Source organism: Mesocricetus auratus, unplaced genomic scaffold, assembly GCF_017639785.1.
Source record: "Mesocricetus auratus isolate SY011 unplaced genomic scaffold, BCM_Maur_2.0 Super-Scaffold_6730, whole genome shotgun sequence".
Classification (NCBI taxonomy): domain Eukaryota; kingdom Metazoa; phylum Chordata; class Mammalia; order Rodentia; family Cricetidae; genus Mesocricetus; species Mesocricetus auratus.
Window position 1 is genome coordinate 42,224,985 of NW_024429184.1, and position 15,423 is coordinate 42,240,407.

The 15,423-nt window shown below is 42.8% G+C and overlaps 1 long non-coding RNA gene across 3 annotated transcripts in view; it reads right to left on the bottom strand.

Annotated features, from left to right (window-relative positions):
* The window catches only part of LOC121138957, a 55,400-nt gene that overhangs the window by 38,403 nt on the left and 1,574 nt on the right, over nt 1-15,423 (bottom strand). For 2 of the 3 annotated variants that reach the window (XR_005875825.1, XR_005875824.1), the window contains exons 3-4: nt 14,090-14,171; nt 11,796-11,978 (exon numbers count right to left, since the gene is read on the bottom strand). This is a non-coding gene — a long non-coding RNA (uncharacterized LOC121138957). Of the gene's footprint in view, nt 1-11,357; nt 11,432-11,795; nt 11,979-14,089; nt 14,172-15,423 lie in introns of those variants that run through there. The other variant, XR_005875826.1, reaches the window with a different exon arrangement.

Below are 15,423 nucleotides of genomic sequence, written 5' to 3' on the forward strand. Positions count from 1 at the left end.
CCAGATGAGCATGTGTGTGTGTGTGTGTGTGTGTGTGTGTGTGTGTGTGTGATAAATGTACATAACATGCTACAATCAAGTGTATGCATCAAGAATTTATTCATATATCCCTTTGCTCTGCCTACTTTATGGACTGATTCCTGGAGGCATTGGGTCAATACTTCTTGCATACACTTTCCAGCAAGATGGAACGCTCTTCAGGAAGCAGGCCAGGCACTCTTCATGCAGTGTCTTCATGGAAAACAAGCTTGCTTTCCCACTGCCTTGTTTCCAATGCCTAGCATATTGCCTGGAAATATAACTAGTAAACACATGCTCAGAGAACTGTTCTATCTCCTCATGTTGTTCTAAGCACTCAGTAATAAGTCGTTTATATGTTAATGTATTCCTTCATGTTTGTTGAGATCACTCTTGGTGTGGCTCCTAAAGTTGCAATGCAGAGGTCCCATCTACTCACTCCCAAAGAAACAAAGGACTGGATCTTTATTTCCCACTTGAGGACAACTAAGAGTTGTAGAGAATAGAGACTGGGGTGATTAGTGAACATGTTTAGTGAGTCCCCTGAGCCTACTTCTCTTCATGTGTTCAGGCGTCCTGATTTTCAAAGCTGGGGCTCTTGACCAGCTGGCACACACCCTTCAAGGGACCCATGGATGATGGGCCTTGAGGTCTGTGAGGCTAAAGAGCTGCATAAAATTGTGTGTAAACGGGGGTCAGAAGGTCCATACACTTGAAAAAAATTTATGCTCATTTGTTTTTTAAATGACAAAAGTGATATGCTTATTCTTAAAAAATTTGAAATGCACAGAGCACATATCAAGTAAAAATTACAATTGAGTGGAAATATATTGAGTAAAAAAGAATTCTATTTACTTTTCACTTCTTATATCCTCAGGGGATGAGACCATAATTTTATTTGACTTTAATACTGTCAGTATATGTGTCCCTATCAGAACAGATGTGCCAAGCTGCCTTTTAAGCAACTTGATCTTGATTAAGAGACCTTTCTCTAAGGCTCCCAGATCAGCTCAGAAGAGGTGGGAGGACTCTAAGGACTGGAGGATGTGGACATCTTCAATTAGATGGATGTGACAGGGCATTGCACAGCTGAACTCATAGCATTTGTGACTGCACACACATGGCCTGAACAGCAAAGCGTAAAACATAAACAACAGTTTGGGGTGGGGGGTTTGGTGTTCCCTCTACCTGTAACACTTTGTATAACTATGGCACCACGTGAAACCTAAGGACTCAACATCGACATCATTAGTGTAACATAAGACTTCATGTTTTGATGTGTGTGTGCATGCATATATGTGTGAGCTTGTATGTCTATGTGTGTGTTGTGTATGGTTCTATGCAGCTGTATCACAGGCAAATGTGTGTAATCACTCTCATAATTTTCATAAGCACATGATCTTTTCTGTTACACTTTAACCACATCTGCTTCCCTTCCTCTCCTAGTCCCCGAGAGGTACTACTCAGGTCTTCATCTCTATAACCGTGGCATGTATATAAGGCATGTCATAGAAATGGAATGATGTTATTTGTTGAATGTTGAGATTTGTTTCCCTCCAGCATAAATCCCTGGACAGAGTTGTCTAAGTTGTTGTTGACCATCTTAGTGGTTCACTCTTCTTATCATCGAGTGACATTCTACAGTGGATGGCAACACTGCTTAATTAGTTGTTTGCCACTGAAGGACATCCAGGCTGCTTTTAGTTTGGAGCTATTATGAACAAAGCTGTTATGAGCATTAATTTATAGGTTTTTGTGTGAACTTAAGTTTGATACCTTTGGGATAAACACCCAACAATAAATTTTAGGCCATATTTTAAGAGCCTGTAGCTTTATAAGATGTAACAGAAATTTTTTTCATGACTTATCAAAAGAGGTTGTGGCAGTAAGAAGTTTGACCCTGCCTCAACTTGATGTGGCAGCTTTGTTGACTCCCCATGGGAGGCCTTACCCTTTCTGAGGAGTGGATGGGGGCTAGGCTGGGGAAGGGGAGGGAGGGGGTAATGGGAGTTGTGGAGGGAAGAACTGTGGTTGCTGTGTAAAATGAACAAAAAAAAACCCAGTTTGAAACAAACTGCTACACCTCAGAGTTTGCCTGGAACCAAGTGATCTGTTTCAAATTGTCAAGCAAGAACATTTCTCCTTTTTCCTTCTTTCCATTGTTACTCATAAGCATTTCATGCTAAAATGTGAGCAACAGTTCTTTGATTGCATTTCCTTATTATTTACCACCCTGGCCCTACAGTTCCTAAACTCCTGCCTGTCATCAATTTTCTTAATGTTTGTTATCTACAAAAAAGGCTCAACTCTTGCTGTCAGTAAAAGGATATTTACTGATTTTTTTAAACATGCATTGTTGACACTGCATCCTCTAATCCTTGCTGTGCGTTCCTTTAATTCTCTATTCTGTAGAGAGGATACCGGTTTGCTTTTCTCTATTCTGTAGAGAGGATACCGGTTTGCTTTTCTCTATTCTGTAGAGAGGATACCGGTTTGCTTTTCTCCCTCTGAGCTGTCATCATCGGCACCCCATCACTTGGCTCAAAGTAGGAAAATTTGGACACTAAAGGTCCATTTACGGATATAAACACAGAAGAACAGTGAGTGAACCTGAAGCCTCAGCTTCAAAGACCCTCCCAGTGTTTGGTTCCCTCTTCTTTGATTCGGTTTCTTTTCCTAGCTTGCAAGATGTCTCCCCTTGGACTCTGGATCAAACATTTGGTAACTGCGGTGGCAGGTAGACCACTTTCAGTTCACTGCTCCGATACCCCTCAGATTGCTTTCCGGCAGTCCTGGCCCAGCCTTGTGGCTGGTTCTTGACACCTCTGCTCGTTTTGCCTGGTCGTGGCTGGCAGACATTGATAAGAGTCATATGACAGTGAATGAACAGCATAAGGGTCTTTGCCATTTTCTTAGGCTTTCTCCCTTTGTCAGCCACAGCGCATAAAGAAATAATCTAGTACATTGCACAGGGCATTTTGTGCACTTCCCACTATTACTGTGTATGCCATCTTGACACGCTCAGTCAATAGCTGGCTTTTGTGAAATTTTCCATTTGAGGCATGTTGTTTGCATGCATAGCACACTGGACGCTCAAGGCTGTTTCCCTCACTCCTGGTGTGATGAACTCTTCAGCTGCTCTCAACTGGTGTGTTGATAACATTGTGGAGAGCCTTCCTTTTTTATTTAAAAAATTATTTTTCATTTTACATTCCAACCCCAGTTCTTCCTGTCTCCCCTTCTCCCACCCTCTCCCTTCGCCCCTTCCCCCTTCCCACCCCTGCATCCACTCCTCAGAGGGGGTAAGGCCTTCCTTGGGGAGTCAACAAAGTCTGGAATACCAAGTTGAGGCAGGAACAAGCCCCTCCCTCCTGTATCAAGGCTGAGCAAGGGATCCTACCATAGGGAGTGAACTCCAAAAAGCCCGTCCATGTCCCTGGGATAGGTTCTGGTGCTACTGCCAGGGATTCCCCCCCACCCCTGCAAGCCACATAACTGTCACCCAAATTTAGAGGGCCTAGTTCAGTCCAATGCAGGCTCCCCAGCTGTCAGTCCAGAGTCCATGAGCTCATTCTAGCTCAGATCAGCTGACTCTGTGGTTTTCCCATCATGGTCTTGACCCCCCCCCCTTGTTCATATGTTCTCTCCTTGCTCTCTTCAACTGAACTCCAGGAGCTCAGACCAGTGCTTGGCTGTGGATCACTGCATCTGCTTCCATCAATTACTAGATATAGGTTCTGTGATGACAATTAGGGCAGTCACTAATATGATTAAAGAAGGCCCATTCAGACATCCTCTCTACTATTGCTAGGATTCTTAGCTGGGTTCATCCTTGTGGATTCATTAGAATTTCTCAAGCACCAAATTTCTCCCTAACCCTATAATAGCTCCCTCTATCAAGATATCAGACAACCTCCTTTTAGTTGACATTTCAAAACATAAAATTAATTCCAGAACTGAAATATGTTATGAAATATCTTGATCTTACTTTTTTAACTGAAAAATTTAACCTATAACTTCTGTATTGAGGCTTAAGACATTTTTGATAGTGATAAAAATCTAGAATAGTGTAATATAGTATTAAAATACTTATGAATATGGGCTGGAGGGATGCCTTCAGGTTAGGAGTCCTTGCTTTTGTAGAAGACCTGAGTTAGGTTTCCAGAGCTGGGGTTGAATGGCTTACTGAAACTTCAGCTCCAGGTATCATCTTCTAGATTTTGTGGTCAAAATACATGCCCCTACGCACTCAAAAATAATAAATAAAATACTCAGGAATATTCAGTGAAGAGAAACTAGGTTATAAATAGTACATATTAGAGAAATCAACTTTGGGGGATTGATGGGAGATGTAATTCTGTAAATCTGTCTCTTATTGGTTGTTGAATAAAGCACTGTTGGCCAATAAGGAAGCAAGATAGGTGGGACTAGGAGTCAAGGAGGATTCTGGGAAAGAGAGGCAGAGTAAGTCACGATGTAGCCTCCAGAGGAGTAAGAGGTCCGGACCCTTTTCTCCCGTAAGAGAAATACTTAGATTAACAATTATGGGTTAAATACTTAAGTCAGAGATAGCCAGTAAGAAACCAAAGAAACGGCCAACAGCTTCATAATTAATATAGCGTCCTGTGTGTTATTTGGGGACTGTAACTGTGGCAGAGCCCAGGTGGCTGGCAGGGGGAAAAACAAAAGTGGATGGCAAGGAAGAATACATTCTACAGGGGATATATAAACTTTGGTAAATAAATATACATATATACATATATATTAAAGGAAATTAAGTTATATGTAACTAAATATATTTTGGATTGTTCATTACTATCAAACACATGAAACAGACCAAAGGTTTTAAACTAATGTTTAATCATTGTCTTTGTTTGTTTCCTGATTTTCCTGTATTCTTCAAATTTTTCTCTATCCACAATATTTTTAAACTAAGCACTCAGAAGGTTTTAAAAAGCCAGTCATAGGCTGTGTACTTTTTCTTTTCCTATCTACTCTAAAGATGAACCATGCAACCTATTGTTAAAGTAATCTTAATAATGGTGGCAAGAAGTTGGGAGACAGGAAGGAGTCCTGTGCGGTATTTCCTCTTTGTCTGTCCTTCTGGAAAAAAATGCTTTAAAGAAAAGCTTTCTGTTTTGGCCCTCTTTCCTGTGATACTTGACAATTTGACTCAGGTGCGTCTCTCCCTGCTCCCCCTCCCCATGCTGTACCAGTACTGTGTTCTTAGGAAATGAGCACACTATGAGCTGATAAGAGAGCTGCTGTCCTCAGTCTCTACTACATGCAGGATTATCAGAAGTCTCCTGTCTTGTGTCCTGGAAGAGCCCAGATAGGATGAATAATTTACCAGATAGTCTCTTTCAACCATCTATTTATTTGTTACCTTTTAAAAATTCAGGTTTTCTTACAAATGGAGAGAACTGTGGGTAAGTAAGTTTCAGTTTTCATTACTTGTATACTTATTGTAGATCCCTGAGCATATAAATGTGCAAATGGCAGCTGTCTGTCCGTATCCATGTGGCTTTCTCCATGAAGTTAATCTAGTTATAATTCTGCCTTTTGTTTTACTGTAACAGTTGCTGTGTGAGGCACTGCTTGTCTGAGTTTAACAGAATGAGGTATACTTGAGGCTTTTGGAGCTTAAGATAGTGTGATATTTTGTGTGTGTGTGTGTGTGTGTGTGTGTGTGTGTGAGTGAGTGTGCATGTGCGCTGAGGAAGAGGTTTATGTGTGGATACAAATTATGTTCTTATTTTTATTTTTTGTATTTTATTTAAATAATGTTTTTCATTTATTTTACATACCAACCAGTTTCCCCTCCCTCCTCTCCTTCCATCCCCTATCCTTCCCCACCTATCCTCCTCCCCATTTACCTCTCTTCTATCTCTATTAAGAAAGGGATAGGCCTCCCATGGGCTCGCACAAACTGTAGCACATCAAGTTGAGGGAGGACTGAACTCCTCCCCTTACATCAAGGCCAATAATCCAGCATGAAGACCAGGTTACCAAAAGTCACCTAAGTGCCAGGGAGAGGTCCTGCTCTCACTGTTAGAAGCCTTACTAAGAGACAAAGCTACAGGATTGTTACACATACAGAGGGCCTGGTTGATCTCGTGCTGGTTACCAGACTGTTGGTTCAATGTCTATGAGCTCCCTAGAGCTTAGGTCAGCTGTCTCTGTGGGTTCCCCCATCATGACCTCTTCTGATCTCCTCCCCCCCAGCACAGTGTTTATTTGTGGATCTCTGCCTGTGCTTCCATCAGTTACTGGATAGAGTGTCTCTGATGGCAATTAATGAAGTCATCAATTTGCTTATAGTAGATGGCCAGTTCAGGCACCCTCTTCACCATTGCTAGGTGTCTTAGTTGGGATCATCCTTGTGGGTTCCTAGGGGTTTCCCTGGCACCAGGTTTATCCCTAGACCCGAAATTCTGCCCCTCCATCAAGACATCTCCTTGTTAACTCTTCCCATCTATCCTGCCTCCAACTGGCCTCCTGCATCCAGCCCACCCAACCTCTAGTTCCCACCCCTCCAACCCCCAACCTCCATCCCTAGTTTATCCAGGAGATCTTTTCTACTTCCTCTTCCTAGGGAAATCCATGTATCTGTCTTTGGGCCCTCCTTGTTATCTAGCCTCTCTGGGGCTGTGGATTGTAGTCTGGTTATTCTGTACTTTACTCTTAGTAACCACCTATGAATAAGTGCATACCATGTTTGTCTTTCTGAGTCTGGGTTACCTCACTCAGAGTGATTTCTTCTAGTTCCATCCATTTGCCTGAAAATTTTATGAGGTCATCGTGTTTTACAGCTGAGTAGTACTCCATTGTGTACATGTACCACATTTCCCTTATCCATTTTTTAGTTGAGCGGTATCTAGGTTGTTTCCAGGTTCTGGCTATTATGAATAATGCTGCTATGAACATAGTTAGCAAGTATCCCTGTAGTAGGACTGCACATTGTTTGGGTATATGCCTAAAATTGGTATGGCTAGGTCTTGAGGTAGAATGATTCTCAATTTTCTGAGAAACCACCATATCTATTTCCAAAGTGGCTGTACAAGTTTGCACTCCTACCAGCAGGGGAGGAGTGTTCCCCTTACTCCACATACTCTCCAACATATAGTGGGGTTTTGTTTGTTTGTTTGTTTTTCTGTTTTGTTTTTTGAGACAGGGTTTCTCTGTGTAGCTATGGAGCCTATCCTGGCACTCGCTCTGTAGACCAGGCTGGCTTCGAACTCACAGAGATCCACCTGCCTCTGCCTCCTGAGTGCTAGGATGAAAGGTGTACGCCACCAATGTCTGGCAAGCTCATGGAGTACAGAGGTCAGTGTTAGATTTCTTTATCGCTTTCCACTTTCTCCTTTTGAGATAGAGCCTGGGGCTCAATAATTTGGCAGGACTAGCTTTCCAGCTAGCTCTGGAAATCCACTCGTCTCTGCATCCCCAGTGCTAGGATGATGGCATGCCTCCACATCTGGCTTTTTACATTGGTGCTGGGGATCTGAATTCAGGTTCTGAGGCTTATGTGGTGAGTGGTTTATCAGCTGAGCCATATTCTCATCCCCAAGTTCTGATTTGTATTTCTCACATCCTCACCCTTAGTTTTGGGCTTGCTGGGTTCCTAAATGTGTGTAGCAACCATTAAGTATGTGTATCTCTTAAATACTGAAGTCTATACTTTCCATTGCATTGGCTGTATGTTTTCTGACCTTGTCTCCAAATCAGAATAGAGACACTTGAGCACAGTGATTTTTTAAAAAAATGAGACTGAAAGGAATTGTGTGCTGTCTTCCTAGCTCTATTATCCTGGGGTAACATAAGACAAGGCAGTTATAGTTTTTACATGTAATGTTATCCATATGTATATGTGTGTGCTTATACACACATATATATATATATGTAGTACAATAAATAACAGACTTACAGACTTCGTTGTTCTAAACTGCTGTATAAAGATAACTCGTAATGAGCTATTACATATATACACACATATATATACATACATACATATATATATATATATATATCTCACCCACTATTTGTTATAGTGCCTTTGTGTTCTGTCATTGTTATTAGAGGCAGGCAGTATTTATTAGGCATCTATTGGATGTGTGACATTGAAATAGGTGCTGCCAAGGGCACTTATTTAAAGTGAAGCATTACAAGAGAGGAATAAGACTATTTTTCTTTGTAATGCACCATTCTTCCTTTCTCTGTGGTTTAGGTCAGCAGCTAGGTCAAATTACTCTTAATGTCCTGTCAGTTCTTTTAGGCTTCCCAGCAATTATGTGTGTACTCACCATGTGTTTTCAGATGGGCTCAAATGAGTGATATGACCTCCAGGTGGATTTGCAAATGTGATGTATTTAAATTGTAACACAAGGTAGGAAGCAAGAAATCTCTGTAACTTGCACCACTGATGGCACCATAGAACACTTTCTGAAAAAGGGGAAATTCCATACGTATCTTTTGTGTGAATTTAATTGTCACAAAAGCTTCTGCTTTCACCTAAGCCGGGCGTTGCTGGCGCACGCCTTTAATCCCAGCACTCGAGAGGCAGAGGCAGGTGGATCTCTGTGAGTTCGAGGCTAGGCTGGACCGTCAGCCTCCAAAACAATACAGAGAAACCCTGTCTCATAAAACCAAAAAAAAAAAAAAAGCTTCTGCTTTCACCTCAATATTTATGCTATTGAACTTAATATGCCTTGTAAATATTTGTAGAATATCCTTGAAAATAACCCAACAGTGGTGGTTTGACTAGGTATGGCTATGCCGCCTATCTCATATATTTGACTATTTGGTTCATAGAAAAAGTAAGAACCTTGTCGTGGAAGCTGTAGTGTGACAAGGTGAGTCACAGAGAAAACCCTTTATCCATGTATCTTTACTTGCAAGTGTTCATTGCAAAGAGTCATTGGTCTGGTTCGAAGCCTCTGGTTTCTGCCACACAACTGATGCTGGATATACTGTTGGTGCCCTGTGTTGTGGAGATCCTGCAGGTTTGTGTCTGCAGAACCAGTCCTTTCAAGTGCTCCCATAAATCACAGATGGGGTGGATATTGGGATTGGCCAACTCATAAACTTGGTTCTGGGCCTGGGTAGTTGCAGGATTAGTCAGCTCACTATTTCTCCCCTGTTCTCCCCACCAGGGTGAGCTTTCCATCACTGCCCTGGCTAGTTCACTCCTTGCAGCCATGAGCAAGGGGCAGGGCCGGTTTTCCTGCTTTCACACCCTCATGGTAGGTTCTCCCACATGTGGACCATTACAGTCAGCTTTGCTGTGTTTCCCAGGTGAGGTGCAGGGGCCACTCTCCTGAGTGCTGCAGCTGGTGAGGGTCACAGTTCTCCCACTCTTACGACCTCAGGGCCAGATTTCCCACCTACCACAGGCAGCAAGCAAGGGGCATGGGGCATCTCTCCCCTGCCCACACTGTTATATGGCAGATGAGGGATGGAGCCAGATCTCCCAGCTCACTTTCTAGGGCTGGTTCACTTGCACCCTGTCAATAGGGTCAGCTCTACTGTATTGTCCAGGTGAGGAGCAAGACCGTCTTTCCTGAGTGCTGCAGCTGGTAAGGGAGGCTCAGCTCCCTTGCCCATCACATGTGGTAGGGGCAAGGAGGGGGATCCTTTTCATTTCTTGAGTGTTGGTCAGTATATATTTTATAGTGTTAATTTCCTTAATCTTTGGATTTAGCAATGAACTCTCAGAGGTCATTGGTGGCATTAAGTAGAAAGTCACCAGCCCCTTCTGTAGTCTTTCTTGCTTGGCCATGAGATACCTGACTTTACTCTGCTTTGTGCTCTTGCCATGATATGTGGCCTCAGCATAGGCCATGGGCTAGGAACCCTTAGTCTATGAGCTAAAGTAAAGCTCCTTAAAACTTAATTAGGTTTGTCATGTTCTTAGAGCAACAGAAAATGCTTACAATATCTGAAGACCTTGATGATCCTTTTAGGATGAAAATATTATAAGTCATCATTTTTATACTCTGCTCAAAGTTTCTTAGAATCAGAACTTCCACATGTAGAAGGTTTCCATGTTATATCCTTGGGCAGTGACAGGAGAGCTATTGAATAAGGAATTTCAGAGTGACAAGTACATAGTAGCCATCACATCAATAAAATGCACAGAGTCCTTCTACTTTACATAGAATAGAGATAATCCTGGTATTTATGTTTTCTGTGTATGCTCTGATTAGCAGACCTACTTTCCTTGCTTGGGAAAATATCCTGAGGAATGTGATAACCAGAGAGATCTCAGGTGGTATTCTACTTCACCTCCACTTACTGGCTCAAAAATGGGTGTGAATAACAAACCCTCACTGTTGAATGGGGAGCTGTGCTACCTGAGTTCTAGTCAGGAAACAGCAACCATATGAGTTATATCAACAGAGAAAATTAAGCATTAGAAAACATAAGTTTTATAAAATTTACATAAAAGAGATAAGAGAGAAATAATAAAAATCAAACAACATGATATCATGAAAATACACCAGAAAGCAGTAAAATGTGATGATTAAAATGAGATGATTGGAGTAAAGCCTCTGCAGAGCCTAGGTACAGCCTTCTGCAAAGGGTGGGTTGGTCTCTCCAAGAGAGCACAATGGGGCTCTTTTACCCCCGGACACAGCATTTATCTGTGTAGCCCTAGCTGTCCTGGAACTCCCTTTGTAGGCCAGGCAGGCCTTGAACTCACAGAGATCTGCCTGCTTTTGCCTCCCAAGTGCTGGGATTAAAGGCATGGCACCACCATAGCTAGGTTAAGGCTGACTCTTTATTAGAAAAACTATAACCTTGAATCATGAAGAAAACTGAAATAGTAAACCGGAAGGAAATATGGCTTCCACAGCTAAGAAATAGTACCATGAAGATGCTGAATAGACAGTGTTAGTATTCAGGCATCTGTACTGGCCTGTCCTTGGGGTTCTGACAGAACACACCCTCAGCTGCAGTCACTAAGAGCACCACCTGTGCATATTCACTATGTTCCCTTTAAAAAGGGTTCTGACTATCTCCCACCCTCCCCTCACCCTCTCCCTCTCCCTTTCCCTCCCTCTCCCTCCCTCTCTCTCTCTCTCTCTCTATATATATATATATATATGTACATATATATATATATATATTCTCTCTCTGTTTCTCTCCCTGTTCCCCTCTCTCTCCCCTTCTTTTCTTTATCCTCTCTCCTGCTGCTCCTTTCTCTGGAGACTGATCTCCCTCCCCCTTTCCCATTTTTATGATCCCTTTCCCTAATTAAAAAAATAAAACTCGTCTGCTTCAACCCTGTCACATGGCATCTTTCTCCCATGTACCGCTTTGCTTAAATTTACAACAGACCTGGTCAGGTCTTCTTCCTCCTCAAGCTTGCAGTCTTTCTCTCGTGTTTCAGGTGTCAGAGCCCAGTCTAGAGCTGGTAAAGTGGAAATGTGGTCTGAGCAGTGTAAAAGGAGTTCTTAACCAGTCAGATAATAAAAGGCTGGAGTCAGATACAGAGGTAAATGCTGAGAGAGCAGAGAGAAGGATCAAGCCACAGGACACCTTACTTCATAAGCATCTCCACGGATGTTTGTCCCTGATTATATCCTATTACTGCCCAGCTATGTCACTTTCTGCTGGTCTGTACAGACCTCCTGATCTCTATGGTTAGCTAGTGGCAAGCTCCATTCTCTGACCCCCAGAGATATTTTATTTGTGCAGCAGAGAGGCAATCATGAGCACAGAGTGACATTACTAAGCCCATCAATCGGTTATCATCAGTAACAACCACAACTTACATGAACAGAGTAGTACAGTGACCAGCCTCACGATCGGGTGGGCTAAACTCATCAGCTTTGCATTTGTTGTCAAGTTCTGTTTGTGCCATCTTCTACCAGACAAGTGTCATTGTTGAAGATGAACAGTTCTCCTTTGATCTCTGGTTCCTTCCTTTAATCTCTAACTGCAGCCCGGGAGCATTCCTATGGAGAGTTAGGCTCTGGAATTAGCTAATAATCAATTATGAACCATGGGCAAATTAATTGTTATTTATGTTAGTTTATATTACATGAGAAGGCACATGCAATTCTTAATTCATACCCTACTAACATGCACTTAGCTCTATTAGCTGTTGTTGCCATCATAATCATCCTCTTCCTCATCACTCACTATCAGTACCCCAAACACAATCACCTCCACCACTGTCTTCATTTAATGACTGTGGAGAACTAACAACAAAATGACTTCAACATTTAACCTTTGAACAGCCAGCGTCATCCAAAATCACAAGGTATGTCCTTGGATCTCTGAAACTTTCATTGCAATGAAAAGCAGATGCAATTCTTTATCTCTTAGCTATCTTTCCCAGTTTCAGTTCCATTAGGGTTCCCATTTTTCTAATCTTTTAGCTGACATTCTGAGAGAAGACAGTATTACCAATTTGGTCTTTCATTAGAGGGGCTGCTGGGTTCTGCAGCCTCTTGTGAGTTCTCATGAGTCAGGGATGAGCCTGTGAAAGGCCTGGAAGGAATTCAAGAAACTATCATGCTGCTCTCCGGAACTCAGGGTTTCTGAAGCATTCCTGGCACCCACTTGCTCAGGGATATGAAGATTGTTGCTAGAAATTCAGAGTGAGGGTTCTGCATGATAATGTGGTACATCATTGCTGGATCCCAAGGCAAGCTAGGGACATCCTGGATCTTATGCATTATGCATGAAAGGCTGTAAGAAATAAAGGATCAATCATCTTCTCCCTCAGATAACATCGATCATTTGCTGCACATTATTTGGCTGGTCTCCGTGCAGATTTATTTTCTCCAATGAGAACAAGATGCAGATTGCCTGTTTTCTTAATGAACAATGACATCAATCTAGCCAAATCTACCTAATATATTGGATGGCTTTTTCCTTCTCTCTCGCTCTATCTGTCTCTTTCTCTTGCTGTCACTCACTCTCACTCTAGGTCTCTTTCCCTTCCCCTCTTCTTTCTCCTCTCTTTCCCTCCCCTTTTCCTCCTTCCCCTCCTTTCTCTTGTCACCTCCTTATGTCATGGTTAGAAGGAACATGGACAGCTTCTGGAGAGTGTGCCAGCTCTTGTGAGGGTGGTGACAGAGTGGGAAAATTGGGTCTAATTCAAGGTGATGAAAAGTCTCTTTCTTTACTTTTTTCCCTTTTTAATTTAAAACAGTGCTCCACTCTTCGTTTTTCCAGATGGTTTATGCTGAGAAGCTGATCCGCAGAAAAGGCCAAGTGAAAAGTCACTCAGACACATGAAGGGAGGAAGATGGCATGGAGAATGCATGAATAGGTAATGATGCTCGGGTGCTACACAGGCGGCAGTGGCACAGCCCCTGGGGATGGAGCTGCCCATCAGAAAGCATCAGTCCCAGTACGCCAATGTCAATACAACTACTGTTGATAACAATGGAGTCCTTTGCCTGTATCCTTTGAAACTAACTTTAAGCCTTTCTTCTCCTTATATAGTGTTCTTATTGTGCTCACCGATCAGCAGCCCTCTGCATCTCGGAAGGAATGGTATTTAGGACCCGAGAAGACAGCATGCTAACCCCTCCCCTAATTAGACATGCACCTGTGATGGGGGGGAAATGTCCTTTTGCATATGTTTCTCTTATTGGCTGATGAATAAAACACTGTTGGGCCAATGGCCAATGAAGCAGTAAGAGAGAGCCCATCAGAAAAGTTGCAATATAACAGTCAAAGGAGTTGTATGTCCAGCATTCTCCAGTAAGATAAGACCATGTAGAAATACATAGATTAGTAGTTATGGGTTAATAATTAAGATAGAGCTAGTGAGTAATAAGCCCAGGCCATTGACCAACAATATTATAATTAATATAAGTATGTGTGTTCATTTGGGGTAAGGCGGCTTGGAACCGGGCAGGAAATTTTGTAACACACCTGCTGGCTAAGGGAGGCAGAACCTTTAAAAATTGACCAACTGAATCTGGGCAGTCGGAGGTTGTTGGAACATGTTCTCTGTGGCAGTTCTTGGCACAAGCGATCATACTGCAGGCTCAGGTCCAGGGAAACATTGCCCAAATTTGGGCAGTGAGCCGAGCAAGTGGACTCTTACCTTGTTAACTTTATGTGCCATCTTGATTGAGGTCTTCCCTGCTCTGAGACCTTCCTGAACCAATCACATTCCTTTCGCAGATCTGTTAGGAATAACAGACTCATGTTTTGTGCTCCAGGCGTCTCACTGTTCAAAAGCTGGGGATCTTTAGGAGCCAGGGCCTGGCTTGTAGAAGTAAGATGCTGGGGGTTGGGGCTCTGGAGGTTAGAGCCCAATGCTTGGTTCCTGACACTTTTTCTGACTGTTGGTCCACTGTCATATGAGTAGCTGCTACGGCAGCATGTTCAGGCCGCCATGGGAGTTCGAGCCTCAATGCCTGGTCTTCACCACTCCTGTGATGAACTGGGACTTCAAAGGCTAGTGAGCCTTAAGCTCCTCCCCAAGCTGCTTTGTCAGATATTTTTGTTACAATGACACAAAGGTAACAACAAGCTGTGGAATCTTTAGGAGATGGGCTTCCCTGGCAGAAGTAGGTCATGGGGGCAGGATTACTTTGGTGCTTACAGCCCAAATCCTGGTTGCAGCCTCTTTTCTGCTCCATCCTGAGATTAACCTATTGTGTGGGTAGTTCAAGCATAAGGCTGTGTTGATTGATGATACTCATTTGTAACTGGCTCCTAAATCATGTTTTGATTTTTCTCCAAGTATAAAGTCTTACATTGCAAATATTAAAGTCATGTCAGTATGTGTAGCTGGTTTCTATAAGCTGTCACTGTCTCTTTAAATTTTATGAACTGCAGATTCTATTACGACAACCACCACAACAAAACCCAAAAGCTACAACCATTTTAAACCTCCTATTTCTGAAAGCTAGCTCTGACACATTCAGCAAAGATGTCTGTGCTGTGTTTATTTTCAGCTTTGCCGATTCGTGGAGCATAATAGTACCCAAATGTGCCTTTAGGAGGCAAACTCTTCCAGGCAAGGGCTGCACTCTTTGTTTTGGCACATGCTACCTATTACAGGGCTGGCTGTACACCTGGGGCTGTAGATAAATAATAACAACTCGGGAGCATGTCTCACTGGGCGAGCCGTGTGGGCCCTTTCAGGCAGTGTGTTAGTGTTCAGGACAGAACATCCCCGTGATGATTTGACTTGGTATCAGAGATGCTGGTCTCTCTGCACCTGTCCCACCTGGAGCCTCTTTGCCGTTTGCTGCCTTTGTGCTGCCTTAGGAACCACTGCTGAGAAACTGCATCTGGCCTTGCAGATGTGGCTTGCCTGAATGAATGTTAGATTTTGACCCCTTAGAAAGCCCCTCCCTCGTTTCCCTGTCTCAGGGCCAAACCCCTCCATATCCTATGTGTCTTAAAATGTGAGTCCTGATGAAAGCT